This window comes from Gopherus flavomarginatus, chromosome 4 (genome assembly GCF_025201925.1).
Source record: "Gopherus flavomarginatus isolate rGopFla2 chromosome 4, rGopFla2.mat.asm, whole genome shotgun sequence".
In the NCBI taxonomy this organism is placed as follows: Eukaryota; Metazoa; Chordata; order Testudines; family Testudinidae; genus Gopherus; species Gopherus flavomarginatus.
Window position 1 is genome coordinate 44,951,265 of NC_066620.1, and position 22,479 is coordinate 44,973,743.

The 22,479-nt window shown below is 37.9% G+C and overlaps 1 protein-coding gene across 3 annotated transcripts in view; it reads left to right on the forward strand.

Moving 5' to 3' along the window:
- Positions 1–22,479, forward strand: part of SYT14 (synaptotagmin 14) — a 199,455-nt gene that overhangs the window by 54,004 nt on the left and 122,972 nt on the right. The gene's annotated exons all lie outside the window — the stretch shown is intronic.

Consider the following 22,479-nt stretch of genomic DNA (forward strand, 5'->3'; position numbering starts at 1 on the left):
TTGGCATTGTCTCTGGAGAGCTAGTATCTGGGCGCCTCCCAGACCCATAGCATATTTTCAGGACTATCATATAACACAAGTCTCATAACTTCATATACACTAATGATATACATATTTCAATAGAACAGTGACTTTCAGCAGATCATAACCTTTCCCCTGATACCTCACATGGCCTGTTTTATGTGCAATATCATGATTATATATAAATGAGAAATATGGGGGTTACAGGATGCTCCCCCAAGGTATAGAATGTCACATAGACATACTAGTATTTTAATTAAGCTTTGAACTCTCTTTCATGCATTTTTTTTCAGTGTGTGAGAAATTCAAGCTGTTTGTTTTACTGGATTGTAAATTAACAAAAAGATAAATATATTTTACAAACTATTACTTTACCCCATGAAAGTTATTATACAAACAAACTATGTGTGACCATCATGGATTTTTTTCATGACTTGTTCTCCAAGATTTGAAGGGACACTATCAGTCCATTTTTAATGAATGAGGTAAAAGTAGTTTTGGGTATGTCACCAGGTCCTGAGTAGCTTGGTGAATTTTTGTGGTTTTGCTATCCTATTTTGTTAATAAATTACCCTTTTTTTCCCTTCCCTTTTCTGTTGCTGTGAGAGACCTACACAAGCAGGAGAAACTTCAGCAAACTGTTTGTAGAGCAGAAAGAGTGAAACTGACTGTACACGCAGTGCTGTCAAATGCACAGCATAAAGAAGCTGTGAAAATACTGAAATCATTTATTTAACTCAAGTAACGTAATGCTAAATGTCACTTAACAATATCTGTTTAAAGTAAAATCCAACTGAAGCATGATTTTATGTTTTTAAGTAGTCATTATCCCTTTAAATATTCAAGGCAATATTACTTCCTGATTTTTACCCTTTTTGGTTATTAAGTTACCAAGATGTATCTGTGTTTCATCTCATTCATATATAATACGTACAAAAAAATCCATTCACACTTCTTTGTGAATCTCATTTTATTACTAGAGACTTTTATTTGTTGAGTGGTAGAATCAAACTATTTATTTATGAAACTCAAAGAACATTTTATTTTTTTATGACACATTCTACATTAAAAAAATAGACCTTTTAAAAAGTAATTCTTTTTGTTTCCCCTTCCTCTCATTCAGTTGGTGCTTATAGTTAGAGCTCAAGAGAAAGAGGAGACTGCAGAGCATGACAAGCTTCTTTAACTTAGGTAACATGACTAAAAAGTGAAACAAAATGTAATTATCTCATGTTACTGTTCAGTGTGTAGTTCATAAATATTGAAGATACAAAGGTTACCAGCTTTCCTCTGTTGCTTTAAGTATGGATAAAAACCCTTTAACTAAAAACAAGATACAATTTTTGAAATAACAATCTTATAGCACTTTCAAAAGACAGTAATAATCGGTTCATTAGATGATTGCAAAGCAGAAATCTATCTATTTGTTTTTATAATAAATGTCCTGTATGAAAATCTATAATTATCTCATAAGTAGCAAACCTATAACTGAGGTTTTGATGTTCAGAGAATATCACTAAACCTTTAGAAAACTGAAGGTTAAAGTTGTTATATTTAAAAATATTAAGATATTAAATTGTTTTGCTGTTGACTATTTTACTATGAATCTGTGGAACAACTAATCTATACCCGAATATTTTTGGAGCAGTGAAATATTGACTTGAAACACAAATACTGTTCTTTGAGGTATATTCTTGTATATCCCACATATGAGATGCATTCTTGCTGAGGCTGCAGAGCTTCTGAATCTTCCAGTAAGCAGTGCCTGTTGTGGTCATGCAGCCGCAATCACTTCAGTTCCTTCTTTTCTACAGCAAGCTGCAGGTATAGGAATGTTGCTGTATCCAAAGTCTAACCTCCTGCCTTCCCCCCCTCTTCCAGAATATATTTGTGTAAATAGTTATTAAATTTAGTTTTAGATGAATTTTTGGTAGCATTTGAGCCATTGCAAAGATTAGTTCCTAGAGATTTTTTTCAGGTTCAGTTCTGGATGTCATGGCTGACCCAGCTTCCAAGAAGGCCAGTTTTAAATGATTTTCATTGTACCCCTCCATTTTCCCACAGTTCAATATACACACTTGTCTAATTTGTTTCAGGGAAGGCCATTCTCCAGGTCAGTGCTTGATGTGGTGGGCCCTTATGTCACAAGCCCATAGAGCAGGGGTAGGCAATCTATGGCATGTGCGCTGAAGGCGGCACACGAGCTGACTTTCAGTGGCACTCACATTGCCTGGGTCCTGGCCACCGGTCCAGGGGGCTCTACACTTTATTTTAATTTTAAATGAAGCTTCTTAAACATTTAAAAAACCTTATTTACTTTACGTAGAACAATTGTTTAGTTATATATTATAGACTTATAGAAAGAGACCTTCTAAAAACATTAAAATGTATGACTGGCACGCAAAACCTTAAATTAGAGTGAATAAATGAAGACTTGACACACCACTTCTGAAAGGTTGCAGACCTCTGCCATAGAGATAGAGACAGGTTCTTCAGTGCCCTGATGGCATTGGATTTGGCAGGTTTAATGAGAGCTAGTTGGAGTCTTCATTCCAGTTACCAGCTGTTCTTCCCCTCCATTAGGGAACTGTTGGTTGTTGGACTTTGGAAATAATCCAATTTGATTGCACATTGGTGGTTCCACCCCAAACCACATACAACCCACCTTCCCTGTTACTTTTCATATCCCTCTGAAATACTGAGAGAGACTGCTCAGAGAAGAGATGGGTTCCTTTATTAAGGCTGGAAGCTGACGAAGACATGCGAAAGCAGCACAGAGGAAGAATGCCATTCAAGGTACTTATTCATCCCACAACAGAAAGAGAGCCTTCACCCCATCATATGCTGAAGAAACTGAAGAGTTACATCAGAAAGTTAAAATTCCATATGCAGACTTCGGCTGTGGAACTGGTGCATTTGACATCACGTATCTTTCACAGAGATTCACCTTTTAGGTCTCCAGAATGTCCTAGCAGACAGCCTGAGCAGGCATTTTCCAGCAGACCACAAGTGGACAATGAAAGATTCTGCGATTCACCCATCTTTTCAGGATTTAGGTACTCCTTTAATAGACCTGTTTGTGACAGATGAAAACAATATGTGTCTTAGTTTTTGCTCCAGATGGAGTCAGGCCCAGGATTTCACGTGCATGCTCATTCACTAGGCCTTGGTACTGAATGTATGCATACCAATTTCTCTGATTCCTAAAAGCAGCAAAGAATCCTGTGGCACCTTATAGACTAACAGACGTTTTGGAGCATGAGCTTTCGTGGGTGAATACCCACTTCGTCAGATGCATGTAGTGGAAATTTCCAGGGGCAGGTATATATATGCAGGCAAGCTAGAGATAATGAGGTAGTTCAATCAGGGAGGATGAGGCCCTGTTCTAGCCGTTGAGGTGTGAAAACCAAGGGAGGAGAAACTGGTTTTGTAATTGGCAAGCCATTCACAGTCTTTGTTTAATCCTGAGCTGATGGTGTCAAATTTGCAGATGAACTGAAGCTCAGCAGTTTCTCTTTGAAGACTGGTCCTGAAGTTTTTTTGCTGCAGGATGGCCACCTTAAGGTCTGCTATAGTGTGGCCAGGGAGGTTGAAGTGTTCTCCTACAGGTTTTTGTATATTGCTGCCGCCGCCCTGGGGTAGCGATGGCAGGGCTCCAGCGGTGATTTAAAGAGCTCCGGGCTCCGGCCACTGCAGGGAGCCCGGGCCCTTTAAATCACCAGCCCAGCTGCACTGCCACAGCCCCGGGGTAGCAGCAGGGCTCTGGCGGTGACTTAAGGGGCCTAGGGCTCCCCGCAGCAGCTGGAACCCTGGACCCTTTCAAGCCCCACCAGAGCCCTGCTGCTACCGCACTATATGTGAACCCATGTTATATCGGGTCATGTTATAGCAAGGTAGTGGTGTAGTTTGTGGACCCACGGGGGTCTGTGGACCACGGGTTGAGAACCACTGGTTTAGAACAACCAGCTAACATTAGGGCTCAATCTGCTAGGACTCATGGCAGCCTCTAAAGCTTTCTTCTGAAGCATACCAATTTCAGATCTCTCTAATGCAGCCATTTGGGATTAGTCCATACTTTTACTAAACATTATTCCATAGTGGAAGCATTGAAGTCTGATGCCTCTTTTGGCAGAACTCTACTGCAAACATTGTTTAAATAAAAAGAACAGGAGTACTTGTGGCACCGTTAGAGATGAACACATTTATTTGAGTATAAGCTTTCGTGGGCTACAGCCCACTTAATCGGATGCATAGAATGGAACATACAGTAAGAAGATATTTATACATCCAGAGACTATGAAAAGGTGGAAGTGCCCATACCAACTGTAAGAGGCTAATTAATTAAGAGAAGCTATTATCTGCGGGGGAGAAAAACTTTTGAATTGATAATCAAGATGGCCCATTTCAGACAGTTGACACAAAGGTGTGAGGATACTTTAACCTGGGGAAATAGAGTCAATTAGTGTAATGACCGAGCCATTCCCAGTCTCTGTTCAAACCTAAGTTAATGGTGTCTAGTTTGCATATTAATTGAAGTTCAGCAGCTACTTGTTGGAGTCTGTTTTTGAAGCTTTTTCTGTTGCAAAATTACCACCTTAACGTCTGTCACTGAGTGATTAGGAAGATTAAAGTGTTCTCCTGCTGGTTTTTTAACGTTATGATTCCTGATGTCAGATTTGAGTCCATTTATTCTTTTGCGTAGAAACTGTTCGGTTTGTCCAGTGTACATGGCAGAGGGACATTGCTGGCACATGGTGGCATATATCACATTGGTAGATGTACAGGTGAGCGAGCCCTGATGGCATGGCTGATGTGATTAGGTCCTATGATAGTGTCACTTGAATAGATCTGTGGAGAGAATTGGCATCGGGCTTTGTTGCAAGGATAGGTTAGTGGGTTGGGAGGCTGTCTGTAAGCGAGGACAGATCTGTCTCCCAAGTTCTGTGAGAGTGAGAGATCATCTTTCAGGATAGATTGTAAATCTTTGATGCTCTGAAGGTGACGGCCAGTGGCGTTCTGTTATCTTCTTTGTTGGGCCTGTCCTGTAGTAGGTGGCTTCTGGGTACCCTTCTGGCTTTGTCAATCTGTTTTTTCACTTCAGCAGGTGGTTATTGTAGTTTTAAGAACACTTGATAGAGATCTTGTAGGTGTTTGTGTCTGAGGGATTGCATTCGATGAAGTGGGCTGTAGCCCACGAAAGCTTATGCTCAAATAAATTTGTTAAGTCTCCAAGGTGCCACAAGTACTCCTCCTGTTCTTTTTGCTGATACAGACTAACACGGCTGCTACTCTGAAACCTGTCATTGTTTAAGTAGACTGCAAGCACCTGCCTCCTCATAGCAGGTCAATGGGCATCACCAAGAATGGAATACACATGGATGAGTGCTTGAAAAGGTAAAAAAAATTACTTAACTTTAAAATAACACTGGTCTACAATTTTTGAGAAGTCATCTGCTTCAGAGATAAAATGTGATATGTATTATGTATTTTGATGTGCTGAATTCAAATTGGCTACTGTTTCTAAGATATTTAAGTTTTTACATTTTATGTCTATGTATATTGTGTAGATAGAGTTTTAATCATAAATTGTAAACTTAGGTCTTTTCATGTGTTTATGGTTGCTTTACATGATAATATTTCACCTGTCCTGTTTATGTAACACTTTAAAAATCAGCAAAAGGGTTATATAAATAAAATTTATTATGAAACAAAAGGCAAAGAACTATTATGTACATAGTTTAGTCCTATTCAGTGTCTACTCGGCGCTTCTTGGCTTGTCTCTTGTATTCTTTTAAATGGAGCATCTCTTGTCACTGTCCAGCAATAGTCTGCAAGCATTGATGGGCTCCATTTGCCCTGAAGCCTGCCAGGAGATTTCACTGCTGTAGTCTGGAGCCCAACAGCTCTGCCTTATTCTTGAGTAGTTCCAAATCCCTGACAAGGTCATTCAGTTCACCTTGTGTTATGAGGTGTGGTTCAGAGGAGGAGGATGGGAGAAAATGTGGGTCCTGTGACATTGATGGCTCAGGACCAGAAGTTTCATCCTCTTCCTCTTCCTCGTCTGACTCAAGTGAGAATGATTCTGGTGCATCAGGAACCGTCAGTCCTTCTCCGGGGGCTACTGGGCGTATAGCTTGATGGAATGTTTGGATAATGCACAGTCCACTTTTTCTTCTTTGACACACCTTTCCTAACTGGAGGCACCATGCAGAAGTAACAATTGCTGGTATGATCTGTTGGCTCTCTCCAAATCATTGGCACTGCAAAAGGCATAGATTTCCTTTTCCTGTTCAACCACTGGCGAAGATTTATTGCACAAGTGTTGCAGCATACGTGTGGGGCCCACCTCTTGTCCTGATCTCCAATTTTGCAGCCAAAATAAAGGTGATAGGCTTTCTTAACCATAGTGGTTATACTGCGCTTTTGTGATGCAAAAGTCACTTCACCACAAACATAGCAGAAGTTATCTGCACTGTTCACACAAGTACGAGGCATCTCTGCTCACTTTGGCTAAACAGAAATGTGTCCCTTTGCAAAATCAAACACTGACAAATAAGAGAGCATGACACTCACTGTATGATTTCTAGAGCTGATATAGGGCAATTTGTTCAGCAGAGTGATGTAAGTAAGCTTCGTTTTGATTGCATCATCCATGACTTCTAGGAATAACATGATGCAATTCATATCATGTATGACGCAATACCAGCTTCAGATTGCATCATTCATTGTTTTGCCTGAAAAGCAAGTACTGTCCAAACCCTGTCATAGATTTATTCATAAATCCAGTCAAAGGTGTATTTTAGTCATTTCTGGTTTAAATTGAGATCCCTTCCCTTTATAACTCACTTATCCTCCGCCATTCCCAAGTCAAGGGTCATATATACTGACCCAATAGCATATCTTGAAAACTAGAGCCAACTAACAATTTTAAGCATCATTTTCGTTCTTAGTGACCCAGAATTAGTAAAGTTGGACTACATTTATTTCAGAAGCATTTTGGCTGTAGAGCAGTGTAATTGGAGTTCTTCAACATGTATTGTCCTTATATATTCCATGATTTCCACACTACTATGGAGGCCTATTATGCTTGGATTCTGTGGCCGCAAAGTAACTGAGTAGTGATTGGGCCTGCTCTTTCGTTCAAGTCCTCTGTACAGGAGGACAGTCAGTGCATGCACAGCCCCAATGGGTATTGCTGACCAAAAGACTCTGATCTCCAGCTCATGGGATATGTGTGCACCAAGAGTGGAATATATATGAACATACCTTGAAGAACTTCAGTTGCTATAAAGGTAAGTAATTTTTCTTTCTTGTATAGAAAGCATGCACTCTTACTTCAGTTTAATATTGAGATATGTATTAACAACAATAGTCACATGCAGCCTATAAAATGTATTGCAAAATATCACAAAGGAGCACAAAATAAAAATGAGAGGTGGATTTAAAAACAAAATATTTTAAAACAGAGGGAATTTCCCTTCCAATTATAATAATTTTAAAATGGGTCAGACATCAGCCCCAATTTAATTGATAGTGTTCTCTTAAAGCAGATATAAAAAATCAAAATCACGAGTGATTTATTTCCTCGTTGATTTTTTTTTTTGATTTTTTTAAATATGTTCAAATCTAATCTGGCAAACATAATGATGACTTGAACTTGCCAGCACACGGTAGATTAATATTGTAACACTTTTAAAAAAAATGTTTCTCTCCTTGCTGATGTTTCCCTAGAAAGCTCATTTATTTGAATTTCTGTGATAGAATAGCATACTTTTGTATACAGAACACTTGGTACTAAGAGTGTAAGCTGATGTACATTGAGTTATGAACCTCAGTTCTTAGAAATACTTTTACTTTGTAATAATTTGTATAAATTCTATACAATATATAAAACCAAAAACTTTTAGTGAATAGTTTACAAAATTAACTTAAGAACTAGTTTAGCTTTTTTGTCATAGATTTGTACTTATGACTGAACCATATAATAAACTATAATAAATGCTTTGACAGAAAATGCAACAGAGACTAACGGAGTACAAATTCTGTTTTTTGATGTTTGCAATCTTAATGAAAATTAATTCATATAAAGATTATACCCAGTCCTCACCCCTTTCTCAGTGGGTGAAGAGGGTCCTGGATGTTGTGAATTGTTACCTTAGGGACGAGTGAGTCCGTAGAGTTCATAAGAGAGTCTGCACCAGTTTGCAACTGAACAACTCAGTTGGGATTTGCTGTCCCTCGGAGTACGTGAGTTTTGATGGAGGGAGGCCAATGGATTCATCACTACCTGGCTTTGCTGGCTTTTTTTCCTCATTCCCATATCCTGTGTACATTATGAGGTGTGTAGCAGTCATGGAATCCTTCTGTTGCTTTTTAGAAGGAGAATTCCAGTAGACAATTGTGATGGTTCTCAGGGCATCCAGGACTGGGGTCACCCTGTTACCTCCTGCTTCCAGTGTGAGGCAATCTTGCCTGGGGTGGCTGGGTATTAGGCTGGTGGCATTAGGGAGCTATCAGCTGCTTGAGTGCTCTCCTCCAGCCCTGACTTTACCATGCAGGTTAACTATAGGTGCACCCCACTAACTGAGTCCCTTTGAAGTGTTCCCCTGTGATATCCAAACTCTAACATTGGTTATTCACAGAAATCCCAAATCCTCTGCAGCCAAAGGAGAGTGTACTCCACTTTTACCTTAACCCCCTGCTCCTAACAGTGAGAACTTGTAATAAAACAAAAGAGAGTTTATTTAAAAAAGGATACACATTATATTAGAAATAAGGAGTGATTGAAAAAAACTGGTTATAATACAAACAAAATAATAAAACACAAACTTGGATCTACACTTGTCTTTTCAGTCTAATAAAGTAGGTTTTCCTCTCTCCCCGCCAAACTCCAATCTGTTGCAGAGCTGGCTGGCTTCACAGGAACCAGGATTAAATTTTTCATGAAAACACCACAAGATGTCTCCTCAGTAAAAGGATACAGAGTACCTTTCCCCACCTTGTGTGACACTGAAAAAGTCATTTATCTTTATTCATAGTCATGGTGATTCTCTGTTGTAATGTTACTTTTCAATTGTTTGCAGTTGTCTCTGATGGTTTCCAGTGAAAGTCTTGGGGTGGAGCAAGGCTAGATTGTTGAAAATCACTATATTAATGCAAAGTATTATTTGTATTTATTAAGTGCAAAGTGGATGCAATGAGAATCCAGGCAAATTTAAATCATGGTTAATCCTCCTCACTTTTTGCCCTTTTAGATATTGTTGATGATGTGTAAGAAGAGCAGCCAGTTTTCTGCCATCTTAATACTCGCTCAGCTGCAGTTGCAAGATTTTTCGTTTTATAAATCCTGTATCTGATTTACCTTCACAGTAGTGACAGAAAGTCGTTGAGCCAACATGAAGTGACAAGATAAACTGAAAAAAGGCTGCTGTTATTCCAAATAAGAGCATATCGTGCAGTTATACCAGTATTGTAATGCCGATAAATTTCCCTGTGTAGACAAGCCTTTAGATTTTGGTTTTATTTAGTGACCGGTTATACAGATTGTACATATTTTATAAGTTAGCATTAGATGGCACCGCCTATTAGCTAAGGTAACTTAATATCAAATTCTATATTTACATTTTACATTTGTATACTTTGGAAACAACATAAACTAACCAGCAGGTCTCAAACTTCACTGCACCTCGGCCCCCTTCTGACAACAAAAATTACAACATGACCCCAGGAGTGGGGACTGAAGCCTGAGCTTGCTGCCCCAAGTTGGGGAACTCAAAGCCCAAGCCCCACTGCCCGAGGCGAGGGTGCCAAAGCCCAAGCCAAAGGGCTTCAGCCCCGGGCAGGGGGCATGTAACCTGAGCCCTGCTGCTCTGAGCTGAAGCCCTAGGGCTTTGATTTTGTCCCCAGGCAGTGGGGCTCGGACTTCAGCTTCAGTCCTGGGCCCCAGCAGTCCAACATCATCCTGGCAACCCCATTAAAATGGGGTCACGACCCATTTTGGGGTCACAACCCACAGTTTGAGAACCCCTGAACTAAACTTTAAAAAAAGGCCACTGTTATTCTGAATAAGAATATCCACAGTGGGGAGTTGATCAGTATAACTATAGTGGAATAATTATACCTGTGTAGTAATGCCAGTAAATTCCCCTGTTCAGACAAGCTCTAAGTGAATGAAGTAAGACATATTTCCTTAGTGATATTTGTCAGTAATATTGCAATATATAGTAGTAGTTGAATATTTTCAATGTTCATAAAGCATTATTAAAGTATTTTTTTTCAGTGTAATATAGTATAGACTCTGTCCCTCATTCATGTTGTCTTCACTTTATTTAACACCAATTGATAACAACCTGATTAACTGTTAGCGCTGTTAATTGTAGGGGAATTGATAGTTAAGGTTGAATAAGCTCTGTTCCGATGCCATGTTTTCAGTCTATCATAACTTTCCAAAATTTGAACTTTTGGGGCTGAAATTTTCTATCCTGAGTCTCTATCTAAAGGTTTTTTTACTCCTTTTTAAGTTTGAGCAATTAGAAAAACCAGAACTTTGAAAGTAGTATGTGCATGGGGAAATCCATTTTCTCATTTGTTAAAAAGAAAAAAAAACGAAGGAGAAAAAGTTGTGACTTTAATAGCTGTAAGTGCTAAAATAGTTGAGAATATAGAGCTGAAATTTGGCAAGGTAGTAGTCCTATTTATGGTGAAATTTGTTTTTACTTGACAGCTGTGTCCATTTGAAAATTATGCTTCACTCATGAGCAATATCGTTGATACAGATGTTTTATAATATTGTAAATGCATGTAGGCTCTGCTGCATATGCTTGGTTACTTTAGTTAGTTTCCTGAAGTATTCCAAAGCGCCCAAATCACATTTCTAAATGTTTGAGAAATGTTAAACTTTTTTTTTTAAATTTGCTGCTGCTTCTTTCCCCCACCAAAATTTCCTCTTAACCTAGAGCACTGTATACAAGTTGAAAATGGGACTTACTATTATTATTATTTTATATTTATTATTTGTACTACAATAGCACATAGCCCCAGTCAAAGAACATTATGCTAGGCACTAGTTAAGCAAATAACAAGAACATAGTTCCTGTGCTGGAGAGCTTTACATTTTTACATAGAACAAGAATATTTTGCATAGTAGGCTGTAGTCACAGGTCACCTTGTACTGAGACATTATTATCTGGCAGTATTCAGAAAGCTTTATGGCAGAGTTAAATTTTAAGAAAGCTAAAATAGTGGCTTTATAGATTTGTGACACAGTTTGTCCCACATATAAAGGGAGGCATGGAAAGGGATATGTGAAAAAAAATTGTGGAGGCATTTGTGAGAGAAGCAAATGAATAGCTGATAGGAGTTGGCATTGGTAAAATGTAGGCAGGAGATCAGTTGTCTTGATAGACAGTAGAGCTGATAAGTATGTCTGATCTAAATCTTGAAGCCCTTATAAGGTATTGACAAGAAGCTTATGTTTCATGCAATGGAGAAAAGGATAGTCAGTGGAAATTTTTAAAGAAAGTGACTTGGGCAGAATGATGAGGCAGGAAGATGATCCTAGCAGCAGTGTTTTGAGTAAGCTTGAGTGAAGGGGGGAGGCTTCAGATATAAAGACCAGCTAGGAGATTTCAGTAAGCATGAGCAAGTGTTGGCTATATGAACAGACAGAAGAAGCTAGATCTTTCAAATGCTATGTAGGAAGAAGATGCGTGATTAGATGCACCCTGAATATATGAGTCTAGACAGAGAGAGGGCTGACTTGAAGTATCAACAAGATCACAGGAATGATTGGGAGGGGGATTGTCATGTCTAAAGGGGTAAAGAAGGGGATGTAGAGAGCTGAGAGGGAGGGAGATCAAAGGTTTAGTTTGGACCATATTGAGTTTAAATTGATGTCTGGACATCCATAAGGAGATATCACAGATAGAGATTTGGATGGATGAAGATATCATCTCTGTAGAGAAGTTAGCCCCATCACCTGTATTGGTACAAAGGGCTATGAATATTCTACAGCTTATACAGTCTGACCAATCTCAATATATTTTTTGTTTAGTTCTTTTGTAGTTTAAATATAAAATACAATATGCTCCCCAAAGATACTACACTTGGCTGCAATATATGTCACATATGGTCTGGGCCAGAATTTGTCCCTTACCCTATTTCATTGCCTAATAGCTCAGTATAAATGTCCAACAATAGGGAAAATGTTACAAGTTGCTAAATATATGTTTTGTAGAAAAAGAGTGAGTAATATTATGTGATTATATAATTAGCCTGATGTCATTCATGTGGATGAGGCACAAGGAGCTAAGGTTGCATGTACAACCTTCAATTTGGGAGCTCCTGAGTTTTGAGTGCTTGTTCTTACAGATGAAGTTTTTATGTGTTAGTAAAACAGCATGGATTAAAACTTGTTTGTCCTGTTGCTTAATATCACAATTTCCAATGAAATGTGAGAAAGAGGAAGGAACTGTCAAGTAAGGAGACAAAATATAAGAAAATATTTGCAAACCTTAAAAAAAAAAAAAAGGAGGGGGAGGATAAAAATTTGCAAACCTTTTAAAAAGAGCTCTCCCTGAAGTTATTCACAGATCTCCCACTGACTTAAGTGGGAGCACAAAGAGCTCAATATCTGTTTAAGACACTTTTTGTTTTTGTATGGGTGAGTAGATGACACCTGAATATTATTAAGATACAGAGTATGTTCTATCAAGTAGTAATGGGTCTATTTTTTCACTTTTGAAACATTAGAGCAGAAGGCTGAATAAAATATTACCATTTTAATTATGGTATTTTATTTATGGTAAATTAAAGATGTAGAGTAGCTTGCTACAAGTACAATATTACCCAGGTGAATAATAATACCACATTTTGAAGCCCTGTGTATTTAACTTGCTTTTCTCAACCAACAGTCTCTCTCTTTTAAAGAGAATAAAATACTAAAGTAGCCTTCAGGTTCAGTTGCCTGTTATTAGAGAAGTCATCAATATCCTGGGTGTTGTAATTAACTGTAAAAGAAGAGATTTTTATTATCTGTAAACTACTTTAGTGATACAAACATAGAAAATTATAGTTTTTATTGCTATCCAATCAATCTTGATACTTCACTTAAAAACTAACTCTGATGGAGTTTCATTGTGACATGGGTTGTTAGCAAGAAATATATATATATATATACACACAGTATGCAGAGGAGAATAAAGGATGGATAGGAGGAATCTTGGGCTGAATTGCTTTTTGTCAGTCATTGTATGCATTTTATATGGCAAGAGGGAAAGTTCACCTGTAACTTCAGAAAGATAGTTGATTAAAATGACAAACTACAATGAGTAATCTTTGTACTAGAATAATATTATGAGCTAGATAATTACATTTTTAAAATTTCAAAATATGCAAATATAAAAATTAATATAATTTTTCTTAGAACTGATTCAGAACAGATATTTTAGCACTTAAATTTCAAGTAATGAAGAAAACAAAGAGAACCTGTTAGATAAAAATTGCTGTAAAAAATCCAGTATCTAAACTAGAAAGCAGGTATACTTTTTCTGTTCAAGCTGCTTCTCACTTACAGACTGAGTCAAAGCCTATTGAAATCCTTGGGAGTTCAATGGACTTTGGATCAAGCCCACAGTAACTTAATTTGTGAAAAGGGCAGGTAAGATTTCATCTATGAAATAAATAATTAAAGCTTCATTGACATAGAGTTAGGTTACCATATGGTTTCATACATTACCGGATAAGTGAGAACTACACTACATTGTGTGAGCTCCAAAAATAATTTGCTTTAAATTACACGTTGTAAATTAATCTTTTTTTAAAAATATTTTTGTTTTGTAGATTATATATCTGAAGATCTACATTTTTATTTGGCTTCAAGATATTTTTAAAGATGATTATGTATTTTGATGAGAATTATACAGTACATTTGAAACTGCTTTTTATAACATTTTAATAACAGAAATTAGATTTGAAAGAGAGGCACTAATTTTCATGTTTTAAGACAGCTCAGCTAAAATAAGGTAAGTTTGTTCTCTAGTATAGTCCTAATTAGTAATCCAAATGTATTAATGTAATATTTCCATAATACTTTTGTATAACATTAATTTTCATTGCCAGTGAATAAATTAGTCGTAATACCAACTTTGTAGTAAGACATTTGAGTTTTTTTAATATGTTGAAAGAGCATTATTACATTAATTACCATACCATCCTTTCGGCCATTATTTTATATTGTTTAGAATATAAGCTGAGGATAACTATCAAGTTAGTGAAATAAAATATGTGAATTTGATCAGTTTACAGAAAATATTTTGAATTAAAAAACAGAACAAAACAAAACATCTTTCTGCTCTAGTTTTATAGTCACTGGAAATTCAGTTTTTTTTTCTTTTACACTTTTAATGGTTTAATGAATGTCTGTTTGGATTGTTAATTAGAATTTATGTGAATACATATTTTGAATGAAATTCTTTTCATGCATGAATATAGAAAAGACCATGTTTTACACATGGTAAGATGCTGCTTCTTATTGTTTTCTGTCTAAGGAGCACAACTGGTTAGCACTTGAACTATGAGAAGCTAATTTAGGGACTTATCTAATCATCATTACTCATACTATACTACACTGTTAGTGATGATACCTTCACAAAAGTATGGAAAATCAAAATTCAGTTTTAACACAATGCAGTTTTACTTATTATGGCTTTTATAATAGCATTAAAAGTAAAAAAAAATTTTAACTTGATAACATATTCAGTCCATGTACAAGCATTAAGATTCGACATGTATGCAAATTGGAAATTATCTTTTTTGTATCAAAGTACAATGGTGGTATTAAATTACATTAATAATTAGGCTTTCTGGAGCTAAAGTTTCAGTCTTTTCAGTAAGGTTAGATACTGTGCTTTCTTCACTTCAGAATGATGTCATTAGATACTGTGTATCCATAGAGAGCTGCATAGCTTAGTTACAGGGTTTTTTATTTCCTTTCTTGAATACTACTTGAATACTAATTTAATACTAGGCCTACTGTATTGTGGAACAAACTGCTTTATTATAGGTTCCTTTCTGTTTCAGGGCTCATGTTGAATAGATCAGAATCACCTTTGAGGTTGACAAGAATAGTCTGTGCATTATAAATGTTAATGATATAAGCACATTCAGTTGTTTTTTATTTTAATTTTAAATATCAGGGTGCATAATACTTGAATATATGCTTTGATTTTAGGATGAAGTAATTGTAGTTAACTTGGATGATTAGTTTTTTGTTTTTATTTTTAAATTAGAACTCATTTCATACCCTCCCATGTGGAGTCACTGATCAGAAACCCACTAACCAGCAGAAAAACAATTGCAGACTTAGCAAATAAGAGTCCGTTTCTCTTCTGCCAGTGACATCCATGTGCTGTCTGCATATTTAAACATTGAAAGACACAAGACACTTGTCCATGTACTTTTCATGCAGGATGCTTTTAAAAAAAATGTAGCTGGCCACTTACCAGGGCCTGTGTAATTTTGGGCCATTTGCCCTTTTCTCCCTGCTTGCCCAGTCCTCTTTCCTTTTTGTAGCTTTCTGATAAGAAGTTAAAGAAAATCAAACTAAACAAATAGCATACCAGCCAATTGATTGATGTAAGGTAAAAACAATGTATAACTTGGTTAAACATGAGGCCCATGACTTTGTATGTATAATAGATCAGAGACCTGATTGAACAATGCTGCTGAACCAGTTTTAGTACTGTTGGTTCTGGCTGGGTACTTAGTGCGGCATGAGCCAAAGTAGTATCAGCATAGAGGGTAAATTGCTCTTGCTATATGCATCCAGTCTGAAATGTAAGAGTTCTTCTGACCCTACTCTGGATCTTGATCTTTGTCAATCTGGTTAGTGACCCGGGTACAACAGAGGTGGCTATGGTTGTGCTGATTGATGATCTCCTGGTGGAGGCTGAAGGTCAGGTATCCTTGCTGATGTTGTTACATCTGTTAGTTTTCTTCAGTACAGTTAACCATGAGGTTTTGTTGGCTTATTTGTGAACCACTGTGGGGTGGCGAAGGCTGCTTTTGAGTGGCTTAGTGGGTACTCTCACAGGATGGTGGTAGGCTACTTCTCCAATATGAAGGTGCTGTCATGTGTGGATCTTCAGGGGATCCATCTTGTCATCACATGCTTAGAAAAGTGGACTAGGTCATTAGGAGGGTTAGTGTGGAGACATGGATTGTATTGTATTCAGTATTCTGATGCTGTACAACTTTGTCTCCCATCTCAGCTGAGCCTTCCATAATGGTCAGATGCATTACTAACTGTCTGTGGGAAACTGAAATATGGAAGAAGGAAAGGTGGCTGAGACTCAATCCAGTCAAAATGGAAATGATTTTGGTTGGTTGAAGGAAGCAACCAGAAGATTTGTCAGGAAATAATATCAGCCTCCTTTGTTTGAAGTATGTGTGTACTATTTTGTGGATTGAGTTTGCAAGCTGAGAGTCAGGTTTAAATTCCCAACCTCTGCTAGAAGAGCAGGAGCAGCTACAGTTAGGCTGGCTTTTTTAATCTCTGATGGCCAGAAGTGTACACTTGTTTCTTATGTATGTATTCCGTGCATTTGTCACCTTGAGATTAGACTAGTGCATTATTCTGCATGGGGCTACGTTTTAAATCCATCTAGAAACTGCAACTAATGCAAAATTCAGTAGTCATCTTGTTAAGTGTGTCATTTCATGAACATATTAAGCTGGTACTCTATGGGCTTATCTATATAGGTGGGGGTGGGAGGGTTACTACACACTAACTTGAATTTGTGCACATTGAAATAGCCTTTGTGTACACAACAAAAACCCTTGAAAAGCATAGTAACTCCCTAACTGTGCAATCAGTAATACACTTGGAAAGTGTAGTAAGTTTGTTGCAAATTGAATTAGTGCAAATTGAGTGTTTGGGTGCACTGAATGCTCCTTCACACTACTTTATCAGTCCTCCAACTGCTATACCGCACTGTTTTGCATGCTGCTGTGACCGATCTGTCTGTTTACCTGTGTGCCTTCCACTGCTCTGAGATCAAATTGACCAGATCTCCCCTCCCTGGTTTAAAATCTGGCACGAGGCCAGGATTTGTACGTTTGTACCCGGATTTGAGTACATCAATATTACAGTGGTATTATTATAGCAGTGCTACATAATACCTTGTGCATCCACTCAGAGCCATGCAGAGATCCTGCCATCTGGGGAGAAACAATAGTGCAGCCATTTCTTGCCATCAGCCACCACAATAATGACATGTTCATAGATTTTGTGAAGTAGCTGTTTGCAAAGGGTCACAGCTGGGACACTAATCAGTGTCACCTGAAGAGCAAAGAGCTTAGGATCCTTTACAAGAAAACCAGGGATGCAAATCAAATCTCCAGTAATGCCCCTGTATACTGTTCATTTTATGAGGAGATGGATAGGATTTTTTTTTAGGCACCCCACTATCAAACCCAGCTCGTGTATGGACAGTGCTGACACTGTCACTGCCACCAGCAAGGAGACTGTTAATTCCAAGAAAGACCAAGATTCAGAGGAGGATGAGATCTTCCCGAACAGCCAAGGCGCTCTCCTTCAATAAAACCCTAAGAGTACCCATACAGATAGCCCAGCCGGATACTGTACCCAGGGCCCAGGATGATGATCCTTTTGAGGGGACCTCAGCATGTAAATATCTATCACTCTAATTTGTTATTGTTAGTTATTTATTACGCTTTACAGCAGTGGTAACTGCGCCTGGTGGCACCCGCCATTTGTAGTGGATGTGAGCTAGGAGCCTTTCTGAGCTCCTAGCCCCTGCTTCCCTCTCTCCTTCGCCCCGCGGGGTCTCCTGTTCTTCCCCCTTTCCACCAAACACATTTTCAAAATGGCAGTTGGACCAGGTATTAAGCCATTAACTCATACTGACATCCCAAACGTTGATTGTTTACATACTCATGACATGGAGGCCACATATCCATCTACTTATTTTCTTTTCCCTGCCTGCCTCTCTCCACTGGCTGGTGAATACCGATCCCCTCCGCAGCCCTATTTGTATGCCCAAACTGGCATCCACATACGGTGGCCCTAATCCCTCTCCCCTTGGGAAGTAGATTCAAATAATGAAACCTTGTAGTTGTACAAAGTTTTAAAAGTTTACTGAAACAATCAATGCAGGAAAAAAGGATAGGTTAGATTTCACAATTTACATGAGGGGTGTAGGTAGACGTAGGAATTATGCACCTATACAGCTATTTAGGCTATTGCTCCTACCTGAGACACATCAAGTACCCTTTTCAACATTGCAACCAGAGTTTTAGACAGGAAAGAAGTTTAGGTTAGTTTTGTTTTCAGTTTAGCTTAGTTAGTGTACAAGAAGAATATGTAGGTAAAAGGATTGCATAGATTTAGAGCTTTTGAGGCCACCAGCTCAGGTATTTCCAGTACCTTTTCCTCATTGCAATCAATTAGGCAAATGTTACATAATGACATTTCATAGTGTAGTGTATAGAAAAAGACTGGGAGCCATTAAGGTTTCAAACAATCAGTGCAAAACCCACTCTATTTCTTTCTGCCCTTTTTTCATGTCTGCAGAGGAGTTAAAGCAGAATTAAAGGCAAAGAAGTGCTCTGTATTGGCACGGATGTTCCATGGTTTCCCTTCCATTCCTGCAGCACTTCCAGGGGGGCCATCTTGGTGAATAACATCACAGCATATTGCTGGTCTTCCCTTTGCCTTTTTGAATAAGTCCCTTCTCTGCCTTCTAATCACCTACATTAATGTAATGTCACCAAGAGTCAAAATTGTCTTAAGAGGTACAGAAGGGATTACTGTCCAGCCCCTTCCCACACCCTAGCCATCCTCATCCAGTTGTCTATACCCACCATCCAGATATTTAACAAAAAGTTACAGCATATGCTGTAAGACCCAATCTAGGATACACACACACACATACCCAACTCATCCACATCATCCTTCTGTACGCATATTGCAAAACTGCAACATGAGCTATGAGACTTAACCCAGGAAACACATACACCCACTCACCTCCCCAAATATCCTTAAAACTGACATGTAGAGTAGGACACACATGCATAAGAGGAGCAAGGATGTGCGCAACTTACCCTGTCTGAAGTCTTCCAACCTATCCTTGCAACAAAGCCCGATGCCAGCTCTGTCCACATATCTATTGAAGTGACACCATTATAGGACCTAATCACATCAGCCACGCCATCAGGGGCTCGTTCACCTGCACATCTACTAACGTGATACATGCCATCATGTGCCAGCAATGCCCCTCTGTAATGTACATTGGCCAAACCGGACAGTCTCTACGCAAAAGAATAAATGGACGCAAATCTGACATCAGGAATCATAACACTCAAAAACCAGTGAGAGAACACTTCAACCTTTCTAACCACTCAGTGACAGACTTGAATTGTGGCAATTTTACAACAAAAAAAACTTCAAAAACAGACTCCAAAGAGAGACTGCTGAACTTGAATTAATATGCAAATTAGATACAATTAACTCAGGCTTAAACAGAGACTGGGAATGGTTGGGTCATTACACTAACTGAATCTATTTCCCTATGTTAAGTTCTCCTCACACCTTCTATGGGTCATCTTAATTATCACTTCAAAAGTTTTTTTTTTTTTCCCTCCTACTGATGATAGCTCATCTCAATTGATTAGACTCTTCGTGTTGGTATGCATACTTCCACCTTTTTATGTCTTCTGTATGTATAAATATCTCCTGTCTGAATGTTCCATTCTATGCATCTGAAGAAGTGAGCTGTAGCTCACGAAAGCTCATGCTGAAATAAATTTGTTAATCTCTAAGGTGCCACAAGTACTCCTGTTCTTTTTGCGGATACAGACTAACACGGCTGCTACTCTGAAATCTCTCTAAATCCACATTTCATGGCAATGAGGTGTAGCTACTAAAAACCAAAAAAGTATGTGGTGTATAATATGCACAACATTGCTAACCTATTTAACCTAACACAAGCAAAATTTAATAAATTATTCCCAACAAATAAAAATGTAAAGGAAAAGCAGGAAGGTAAATAAATATTTGTACTGCTTATGGGAATTACATGTTAACTACCATAACCAATTCATTAGGGAATATAGAGAAAGGAAAACTGCCTGACCTTATTAGTGATGAACAGTTAGCTAACTACTATTTCCCTTAGTGTATAACAAAAACTATGGTAAACCGGTAGTGCGTTGAATCATATAGGCAAATTCCCTTTCTTAGTGGAATGTGACTGAATTTCGCTATTGTGTAAAAGCAAATGTATCATTACTGTATTCTTTGTTAATATAATAGCATCTTATCAGGAACGTGCACAAGACTCAATGGCTGGGTAAAAGACTTTTTGTAATTTGATGTCAGTGACGTCACATCCTAATCAAGCCATATGTTATTCAAATCAGTCTTGCTCAATGTCTGATTTCATGTAATGATTTTTTTTACATCATCATTACAATATTTGATAACTTGGTTACTGTCCTAAAAGATGGCATCTATGAGGAGTGATTGGATTTATCTTCACTATTGGTGGTATCGCACAGCAACACAAACCTGGAGAGCACCGCACATATCTTGCATGTTCCACTAAGAGAGATCAATACATGTGCCAATGCAATGTTTTTGAGATTGCGACTCCAGTATATGGCCATAATGGTTCAGGCCAGTACAAGGAACAGAGAAGCTGAGCTGCTCCTGTCTCCTGCCCAGTGAAGCTTACCAAATGGCGACAACCCGCAGTAAGGGTAACCTTTAAGATGGATGGACAGTATGGAGGCCTGACTTGCAATGTTACTACTCCAAATTTCTGTTTTACTCTTCCTGTATGTAGCACTGTGGGGGACACTGTAATAATGCCTATTCCAATTTCAAAATAAAGCTGTTATCAAAAGTAAGTCTTTAACATGCATATTAATTCACTCATTTAAATTTAAAAACATTACTAGACACAAAAAACATACACTTTATTTAGATTAGCAATGACATGCACAAGGCAGACCTTATCCATGATGGGGATCTTAAAATATTAATTTCTCATTTGGACACAAGTTCCATTTAAAGCTTTACTAGTGGTTCAAGGTGTATTAATTTTAGCTGTGTTCATTATGTATTGCCACTTATGCAGGGGTAAAACATTTTAAATTAGGTTTAAAGGCCCTCCCCACTGTTTCACATATTAATTTGGCAAAGGTGTCACCTTTTGCTATAACAATTAGCAGGGTGACAAGTGGGGGCCTGGTGACCAATATGTGCTGACTAGTGTGTGTGTGTGTGTGTGTGTGTGTGTGTATGTATATATATATATATATATATATATATATATATGTATATATATATATATGTATATATATATATATATATATATATATATATGTGTATATATATATATATATATATATATATGTATATATATATAAAATTAAAAATAGATATTATCTGCACCATATATACCTTAGTATGCATTAAGTATAAATTAGCATTAAGTACAACTAGTATAGCAGTTATAGGCTAAATTGGCCCATATCTTTAATCCTTTTGTCTCAGCCTGACTATTGATACAGTTAACAGCACTGTCCGATCTTTTACATCAAGACAGCAAAAGAACTCTTCATACACAAGTTTCATAAGGGTATATTTGGCAGCCATTAATGTCTTTCACCATCCATTGGAAAGCTTTGCCATATTTTCTTGTGTACAAAATCTAGTTTTCTTAAGAGGTGATTATATTTTTTTCTACCTATTAGGGAGACATCTCTGGTTTGGGAGCTTAATCTGGTCCTTTTGGCACTCGTGAAACCATTCTTTGCATGCTGGGAAATTGACCTCTTGCTCTATCATTCCTGTACCATTTGTTTCTGTGAGTGCCTCACCATGCATTGCCAAAGCTTCCCAAAGGACTGTGCACATGATGGTGGTGGGTTGCACACAGCAATACTTACCCATGGTGCACTGCGCTATGCATTGGCACAAGCACTTCTGGTGAGAATGTGCAGCGCTGATGCAAGGAGCCAACTATGCATGTACACAAGCGATCTACTGACCGTGGTGGCTTTATGCTGACATAACTTGAGTCAGCAAAATTTGATATTGTAGACCTGCTTTCAGTTACTAGTATTCTCCCAAACTTTATGTCAGTCATGAGGAAGGTAGGTTACGTATATTAGACATTCTGTGTTGGCTTTTTATCTTCAGAGAACAGACCCTTCAGAAACTCCCTGAGGCTTTTTAATTTTTCTTTGTAGAAAGGATTAGGGATGTCCCTATCTCCACACAGAGACTGTCCAACTAATTTTCAGGGTGTATAAGACATGTTAGGAGATCATGACTGTAGATTCCCCTCCTAACCTTGGAGCCCATTCAGCAAGCTCAGTCCATTTCAACAGCCTTGTTGAGGAAAAACTCTTGTTGTTGACATCTGTAAGGCA